The 9,577-nt window shown below is 43.5% G+C and overlaps 1 protein-coding gene across 2 annotated transcripts in view; it reads right to left on the reverse strand.

Moving 5' to 3' along the window:
- The window catches only part of Tpx2 (TPX2 microtubule nucleation factor), a 45,563-nt gene extending 36,240 nt beyond the window's left edge, over positions 1-9,323 (reverse strand). The window contains exons 1-2 of one of the 2 annotated variants that reach the window (XM_021152745.3): positions 9,222-9,323; positions 2,264-2,374 (exon numbers count right to left, since the gene is read on the reverse strand). The gene's annotated coding sequence lies outside the window, so the exon portion shown is untranslated. Of the gene's footprint in view, positions 1-2,250; positions 2,375-9,221 lie in introns of both variants that reach the window. The other variant, XM_021152746.3, reaches the window with a different exon arrangement.
- Between the last annotated feature and the right edge of the window lie 254 nt (positions 9,324-9,577).

The raw sequence follows: 9,577 nt of genomic DNA on the forward strand, positions 1-9,577 counted from the left end.
TCAATCCCTGCCTGTGGTGGAAGGAGAACCAATTCCTAAAACTATCCTCTGGCCTCTACACACATCACTGTACTCATGTCCCTGCATACACAGACTCAGGCAGGTAGGCAGGCAGGCAGGCAGACAGACAGACAGACACACACACACACACACACACCATACCACACCAAAAACCTTGTAAGTGTCATACTGTACTGAGTTTGTCTTATTTTGTTGTTGTTTTTTCGAGACAGGGTTTCTCTGTGTAGTTCTGGCTATCCTGGAACTCTCTCTGGCCTCGAACTCAGAAATCCGCTGGCATCTGCCTCCCAAGTGCTGGGATTAAAGGCATGTGCCATCACTGCCCTGCTTGAGTTTGTCTTGAGATAGGGTCTATCTATGTAGCCCTGGCTGTTCTGGAAATCTCTATGAAGACCAAGCAGGCTTTGAACTTACAGAGATCTGCCTGCCTCTGCCTCTTCCAAGTGCTGAAATTAAAGGTGTGACTACCACATCTGTCTTGTATTTGTTTGGTTTTTTTGTGTGGTCATATTAACAATAAACATTCACTTGGCTTTTTGCCCCCCTCCCCACACCTCCCTTGACATATCTCTGAGGCAGGATCACATGTTGCCCAATCTGTTGCTGACAATGACTTTCAACTCCTAATGCTTCTGCCTCTGCCTCCTAAGAGCTGGGACTACAGGATGTGCCCCCAAACACAGTTTGTTCTTAGTTCTTGTTTTGTTGTGGTTTTTTGAGATAGGATCGGGAGAAAGAAAGGAAGGAAGGAAGGAAGGAAGGAAGGAAGGAAGGAAGGAAGGAAGGAAGGCAGGCAGGCAGGCAGGCAGGCAGGCAGGCAGGCAGGCAGACCAGCCTTGAAGTGAATATATGGGCAAAGCTAGCCTAGAACTTCTGCTTCTCTTGCCTCAACCTCCTAAATCTGAGGTTACAAGTCTGAGATGACTCCACTTCCATACCTAGCTAGAGTATCATTTTTTTACTTGAAATATGGTCTTAGACAAAAACCTCTGTCAGTCAAGCTAGACATGGTGGCACAGACCTGTAACTAACTGCTCAGGGGATGGAAACATGAGGATTGCAGGTTCAAAGTCAGCCTAGGTGACAGTGTGAGACCCTGAGTCAAGACAGAAAGTATAAAAGGGGCCAGGAGTGGTGGCACTCACCCTTAATCCCTGAGCTCTGGAGGCAGGCAGATCTCTGAGTTCTAAGTCAGCCAGGGCTACATAGTGAGACACTCTCTCAAAACACCAAAAGAAAGTTGTGAGCTGGAGAGATGGCTCAGCGGTTAAGAGCACTGACTGCTCATCCAGAGGTCCTGAGTTCAATTCCTAGCAACCACATGGTGGCTCACAGCCACCTGTAATGGGATCCTGGTGTGTCTGAAGACAGCCACAGTGTACTCACATTAAATAAATAAATCTTTTTAAAAAAACCCTGGCATGGTGGTGCACGCCTTTAATCCCAGCACTCGGGAGGCAGAGGCAGGCAGATTTCTGAGTTTGAGGCCAGCCTGGTCTACAAAATGAGTTCCAGGACAGCCAGGGCTATACAGAGAAACCCCATCTCCAAACAAACAAAGCAAAACAAGAGTATGAGCTTCTCTTCCAGAGGACCTGGGTAGGGCTCCCCGCACCCACATGGTGGTACTCAACTGTCTGTAACTGCAGTTCCAAGAGAACTGACATCACGGATTCCATGGGCACCCAACAGGCATGAGATACAGACATACATACAGGCAAAATACTATATACATAAGATTAAAAATATGTACAAAATAAAACAATAATAAAAATTAAAAGTACAAAAAGATTTAAGACTAAACTGGGCAGTGGTGGTTCACTCCTTTAATCCCAGCACTTGGGAGGCAGAGGCAGGCAGATTTCTGAGTTCCAGAACAGCCTGGTCTACAGAGTGAGTTCCAGGACAGCCAGGGCTACACAAAGAAACCCTGTCTTGAAAAAAGAAAGAAAGAGAGAGAGAGAGAGAGAGAGAGAGAAGAGAATTAAGACTAGCTCAGTGGTAGGATTTGTGAAAGTCTGGCTTCAATCCAACACAAGCACAAGGCAGCCATAATTTCTCTAAAATGTATGAAAAAGTATGATAATGGGTAGCTTTACATTTTCTTTTCCAAGCTTAAGGAATTTCTTTCTAAGATATGTATTAACTTAAAAAGATACATTTAAGTTCTTTAAACATTTATGAAGCTGGTATGCTAACGTTTCTCTTATTCCTTTGAGTATAACTCACCATGGATACACACCTGACACAATTTGTCTCTTGAGTCCACCTCTTACAACCTCGCTCAAAGCCACAATCAAGTTCTCAAGTCTCTTGAATTCTTGCAGTCTGGCATACACTTCTCATGAAGAACCTGGAAGCAGTTGAAAGGTATTTTTAAAAGGTTAAGAATAAACTTAAAATATTTTGTGTATGGCTAGGCAGTAGTGGTACACGCCTTTAATCCCAGGACTTGGGAGGCAGAGGCAGGCGGGTCTATAGGATTTTAAGACCAGCCTTAACAGAGCAAATTCCAGGACAGTCAGAGCTGCACATAGATTTGTCTGGAAAAAAACAAGAAAGAAAAGAAACAAAGAACTCAATAAAGCACGGATTCATTTGTGGCTGCTATATCAGATATATTATCATTTGAGCAGATTAACACATCTTCTAGTAGCTGAAATGCAGCTATTGATCTAACAAATGCCTTTTTCCCAGTACCTATCCATAAGGACCACCAGAAGTAATTTGCTCTCAGTTGACAATTTCAGCAGAATACTTTATAGTTTTACTTCAAGGGTATAGTAAGCCTGCAGCCTGATATCATAACAAATAACAACTGTCTCTCTGCCCCACAAAATATCACATTTGTCCACTATATAGATAACAATATTGGAGTGAGTAAGCAAGAAGTAGTAACCACTTTAGACTTGATGGTAACATGTGTACATCAGAGTATGGGAAATAAATACAACCAAATTTAAGGGCCTACCCCAGTGAAATTCTTAGGAGTCCAGTGGTGTGGGGAATGCAGAGATATTTCTTCTAAGTGAAGGAGAAGTTATTGTACGTGGCCCCTCACCACCAAAAGTATTTTAAATACTTTTAAATACTTTAGTGGGCCTATTTGGATTCTGGAGATAGACAATTCCTCACTTTGTTATGTTATCTTGCCCCTAATACAAAGTTTTGCTAGCTTTGAATAGGTCCTGTGACAGAAGGCTCTTCAACATGTCCAGGCTGCTGTGCAGGCTGCTCTACCACTTGACAATATGACCTAGCAAACCCAATGGTACTTAAGATGTCAAATGGAGATGCTGTTTGGAGCCTTTGTCAGACCTCTACAAGATGAATCACAGAAGATACCTTTGGGATTTTGGAGCAAGACTCAACCATCACCCGCAAACAACTATTCTCTGTCGAGAGATAGCTCTTTGCCTGTTATAGGGCCTTAATGGAAACTGAAAGTTTGATGATGGGCCACCATGTAACCTGGTCTAGCCATCATGAGCTGGGTATTATCTAACTCACTAAGTTATAAAGCAGGACATGCACAGCAGCATCTATTATCAAATAAATATAAGTAATATGTATGTGATCAGATCCTAAAGGCATAAGGAAGTTACACATAAGGAAGTTGCTTAAATGCCTATGGTTTCTACTCCCATTACAAATACCATCTGTTACCAAGCATTACCTATAGCCTCACGGGGTGTGCTCTAAAGAGAAGACTATGGGCTGGTTTACTGATGGTTCTGTATGTTATGAAGTCACCACCCAGAGTGGATAACTATAGCATTAAAACCCCTTTCTGAAACAACCCTGAAAGAGGAAATCTTTACAATGGGAAGAACTTCAGGCACATCTGGGGCTCAGTATTGGTCTCTGCTGTTGGCATATCTGGCATTCAGCAGCAGCTGTACCCATGTCAGCCTTGGTGAGTAGAAATCCACACTGTTAACCTGTGCATAACCTCCTTTTCTACCATCTTGGATACTTTGTTCATGGGTCTATTGGACAATAACAGATGGCTAGAGAAAGAGGCTGATCTGGCTCATTTCAGAGCCAGAGACTTGCGGCAGTGAGCCCACAATCGTGGAATTCACGATCCCCTTACCATGTTCCCCACCATCCTGAAGTAGCTGGCCTGATAGAAAGATAGAATGACCTTTTGAAGACAATTACAGCACCAGTTAGGTGGCAGCAGCCTGGAGGGCTGAGACAGATTTCTCCAGAATGCATGATTTGAATCAGCATCCAGTGTGTGGTAGTTTCTTCCATAGCCAAAATCCATGGGTCTAGGAATCAAGGCGTTCAAAAGGGAATCATTCCATGCACTATCCATCGCTAGTAACCCACTAGGAAAAATTTTGCTTCCTGTTCTGGACCCTAAGGTCTGCTGGCCTAAAAGTTTTGGTTCCAGAGCTGGTAACATTCCTGCCAGGAGCCATAACAAACATCCAATTGAACTAGAAGTTCAGACTTCTCCCCCTGGCCACTTGGGGTTTCTGATGCCCTTAAGCCAACAGTAAAAGAAAGGAATAACAGTGTTAGGAGGGGTGATTGATCCAGATTAGCAATGGAAAATTGGATTGCTTCTCCACAGAAGAGGTAAGAAAGATTAGGTCTGGAGTACAAGAGAGCTTTAGGGTGTCTCTTGGTACTACCATGTCCTGTGATTTAAGCCTATGGGGAACTAAACAGTCTAATCCAGGCAGGATGATAAAGGGCACAGATTCTTAAAAAATCCAGGTATGGGTCGCTCCTGGATGGAGGTAGAGAGGGACCAAGAGCTTGCTGAGGGTGGAGGAGAAAATACAGAATGGGTAGTAGAGGAAGGTAGTTATAAATACCTGCTAAGGGGGCTGGAGAGATGGCTCAGCAGTTAAGAACAGTGACTGCCCTTCCAGAGGTCCTGAGTTCAATTCCCAGCAACCACATGGTGGCTCACAACCATCTATCTGTAAAGGGATCCAATGCCCTCTCCTGGTGTGTCTGAAGATAGCAACAGTCGTACTCAAATAAATAAATAAACAAATACCAGCTAAGACTATGTGACCTGTTGTAGAAATGAGGATTAACATTGATGTGAGTGTTCCTGTCATACTTTGTTAAGAATATGTTTATGGACATTTGTGTTTTTTCCTTGATTTTTTTTTTTTTTTTTTTTTCGAGACAGGGTTTCTCTGGATAGCCCTGGCTGTCCTGGAACTCACTCTGTAGACCAGGCTGACCTCGAACTCAGAAATCCGCCTGCCTCCACCTCCTGAGTGCTGGGATCAAAGGCATGCACCACCACTCCCTTGATTTCTTTATCATACAATGTAACATCAAAAAAAAATAATAAAGAGAATATCAGTGGTTATCATATTTAAGTTATGAGATGCCAAAAGAATGTCCCTCAGCCGGGCAGTGGTACCCCACACCTCTAGCCCCAGCACTTGTGAGACAGAGGCAGGCGGATTTCTGAGTTCAAGGCCAGCCTGGTCTACAGAGTGAGTTCCAGGAGAGCCAGGACTACACAGAGAAACCCTGCCTCGAAAAAACAAAAAAAACAAAACAAAACCCAACACCCCCGCCCCCCCCCCCCCAAAAAAAGCATGTCCCTCAAGGGACACTGCTATCTAGGCTAACATTTATAATGCATTTGCAGTTGTATGAAGGGTGTGATAATGACCTGGTTATTGTTTTCATTTAGAAATTAAGAATAGCATAAATAGGGCTGGTGAGATGGCGCAGTGGGTAAGAGCACCCGACTGCTCTTCCAAAGGTCCAGAGTTCAAATCCCAGCAACCACATGGTGGCTAACAACCATCTGTAATGAGATCTGGCGCCCTCTTCTGGAGTGTCTGAAGACAGCTACAGTGTACTCACATATAATAAATAAATAAATCTTTAAAAAAAAAAAAAAAGAATAGCATAAATAGATATAGCTGTGTGTCAAGCTGACAAGGGGTCAGTTTGAAATGGCTCTTCTTAGTTGTCAACTTGACTGTATCTAGAATCAACTAAAACCCAAGCAGTGAGGTACACCTGTGAGGCTTTTTCTTCCCTTAATTAAATCATTGAAGTGGAAAGACCTGCTTTTAATAGGAATCTCTTGAGATAGGAAAATACATCTTTAATCCAGATCTTTTGAGGTTGGAAGCTCCACCTATTTATTAATCTGGGCCTATATAAAGGACATGGAAGAAAGCTTGCTCTCTTTGCCTGCTTGCTCTCAATGGCAAGTCCATTCCTTCACTGCCATTAGAGCCTAGTTGATGCATCCAGCCACGAGGCCTGAACAACTACTGGATCAATAGTTGTAGACAACCATTACTGGACTAGCTGGAGTGTGTGTGCGTGTGCGTGTGTGTGAAATATTCTGTTCCTCTAGAGAGCCCTGACTAACACTTTTCTATTATACAGAATCTTTACATGGCTGTCTCAAATACAAATCTATCTTACGTAATAACTCAGGCTAGTCAATCACACCATTCTCAGATCTGCTTCCTAACTGCTACCATGGCAAAGACAAAAACAAACAAGAAAACCCCACCACCTCTGTGAAAGGATACATAAATTCTCCTCTCTGTTCTTCTCCCAAAAGTTAAAAAAAAATTTTTTTTGAAAAAGAAGCTGGGTGTACAGGCTCATATTGTAGAGAACAGACCCAAGAAAAGCTAAAGGATAAAAATATAAAGGGAATGTAGAATTCAGTCTCTCCTGATACAAGAACAAGAAACAAAGGACTTTTCAACAAAACTTTTCTTTGACCAAACGTAACTGGGCCAGCAGGATAATCTGATGAGAATTTGGTTCTAATGAGCACATTAGCATAAACTTGGCCAAGGAATGTTTTTATTTGCATACTAGAAAACTTAAAATTACTATGATCTAGTTTCTCACACTTGCTATTTTGCTGCCAACTTAGACAGGGCCTCCCTAGACATCCAATTCAACATATATGCAGCCTGGTTGTTCTTGTCCCTGTCTACCCTGCTTTCTGAGAGTTTGTATCCCAGACACTTCAGAAATCCAACCTTCCCTCTTTAAATCTCATCCATCTCCACTTCTAAATTGCCAGAATACTTGTAAACCAAAACAATGCATTTATCTACATAATCACTTAGACAGATTCTGTCTTAAACATAGAAACTGGTAGAGTTTTTGCTTAGTATACACAAAGCCCTGGGCTCAATCTCTAGCACTGGGTATGGTGGTGAAGGAAAGAGGACTAGGAGTTCAAGAACAGCCTATGCAGGCTGGAGAGATGCCCAATGGTTAGGAACACTGGCTGCTCTTCCAAATGATCCAGGTTCAATTCACCCACATGGCAGTTCTCATCTGCCTGTAACTCCAGTTTCAGAAGTTCCAACACCTTCATGCAGACATATATGTAGGCAAAACACATAAAATAAATAAACTATGAAAAAGAACAGCCTTTCTTTCAGGCCCATGTGGGCTACACAAGACCCTGTCTCAACAGTAATCAATATCATACACACGCGCACACACACACACAAGGACAAAGTACCCCAGCCACCCTCTCTACCATGAGCAAGATACTGGGTTCAAACACCAATACCCCCCCACACACACACACACAAATAATCAACCATTTTGATTTCAAGCATACCAGAAAACCCTTGAATACATTATGCATCTGTATGCATACAGAATCTAAAATTACATTATGCATCTGTATACAGAATCTAAAATCAACTAACATAAGCACATAATATACTCTCAAAGGCCAATTACTTGGCCCAATTAGCTGTAGACCACGATAATTTTGAACTAAAAATGATAACATGAAACTACTGTAGAGACACAAACCAAGCAAGAGAAAACAGTATGATCTGGGGCAACTTGACAGGTGTTAAAATACACTGAGGCCACACACAAGAATATTCTTGCTAACAGGCACTGTGACACACACCTTTAATTCCAGAACCTGGGAGGCAGAGGCAGGCAGATCTCTGTGAGTTTGATGCCAGCCTGGGCAACACAGTGAGTTCCAGGACAGCCAGGAATATGTAAAGGGATCCTGTCTCAAAACAACAACAGCAAAACCAATATTTTTACTATATTACCAAATAGTTCTTTAATTGTTTTTTAATATGAGAAAAGGGCAAATAAAGACAAAGGATGTGGGGCTGGAGAGATGGCTCAGTGGTTAAAAGCACTGACTGCTTGCTCTTCCAGAAGTCCTGAGTTCAATTCCCAGTATCCATATGGTGGTTCACAACCATCTGTAATGGGATCCAATGTCCTCTTCTGGTGTGTCTGAAGTCAGCTACAGTGTACTCATAAAAAGACAGTGGGAAGTAGTGGCACATGCCTTTAATCCCAGCATTTGGGAGGCAGGGGCAGGCGGATCTCTGAGTTCAAGGCCAGCCTGGTCTACAGTGAGTTCCAGGACAGCCAGGGCTACACAGAGAAACCCTGTCTCAAAAACAAAACAGACAAAAGATGTGAAGATACAAGGTAAGAATGAGGCAGAAATACATACATACACACACACACACACACACACATACATAAGGAGGAAATAGTTTGGTGGGAGTCCTTGCTGCTATTGAGAAAATTATATGTGACTACGAATCAGGAAAATTGGGTGTAAGCCCAACCCACAGTACTATATGATCTGGGCCACATCCTTCCTTCCCCTCCAATCTATAAACGTTCCAAGAAAGGAAGATAAAAGGGCAGAAACACCTAGTGACTCGATACAAAGAGAGCGAGCAATAAGGAGAAAATAAAATGAATCTTACATTCCAAACAGAAGACAATCAAAATGGAATTAAACTCTACCTCAATTTGTGTTGGCACGACAACAATTTTACTTTGCTATCCCAGACAAACGCAGTTGGTGATCACACCTCTTTTCCTCCACCAAAAATATTTAATGGCAGGGCAATTTCCGCCCACTGCGCCTCGACTTCCTTCCCTAAAATAATGTTTGGAACGCTTAATGAATAAGCTTGGTGCGGGAACTGCAGAGCAGTGCTTACACCAACAGACCTTACCGTCTAGTGGCTGACAGCCTGGAGCAGCCTCTGCTCCGGGGTTCCCAGGAATACCAACGCCGACGAGACTTCACCCCGAAGTCCTGTCACCGGCGTCCAAAGCCCGCGCGCTGTCTAGGCTGTCCGGACCCGCCCCGCCCCGGGGACTCCCCTGCCCTCTCAAAACCCTGGAGAAACGGCCCCCGGCGCACCACTGCTTCCCCTCACCTTCACGCTACTTTCCCGGTTTCAGCTAGCACCAACTCTAGGAGTCCAGCGACTGACGACCGCGTCCGGACTCAACTGGTACGGTTGAAAATTTGAACTCAGACACCCGGTCGAACGCACCAATCAGAGAGCCGGAAGCCAACAAACCCTGCCCTCTGACTGGCCTCAGAAAATTCAGCGATACCGGAAGTTAGGAGGCGGGACAAGATGATAACTTGCCAGAGCGCTTTCAGAGAAATGTGGTCTCTTGCGCGGAGGGTGGCGCATTGAAAGGACTTGACTACAAAACCCAGAATCCTCTGCTCCTATTTGGTTTTTGTATAGGGATTGATAGGGTTGTGAGGTTTTGTTTGTTT

The sequence above is a fragment of the Mus caroli genome, unplaced genomic scaffold (assembly GCF_978045245.1).
Source record: "Mus caroli unplaced genomic scaffold, Mus_caroli_1 scaffold_2, whole genome shotgun sequence".
Classification (NCBI taxonomy): Eukaryota; Metazoa; Chordata; class Mammalia; order Rodentia; family Muridae; genus Mus; species Mus caroli.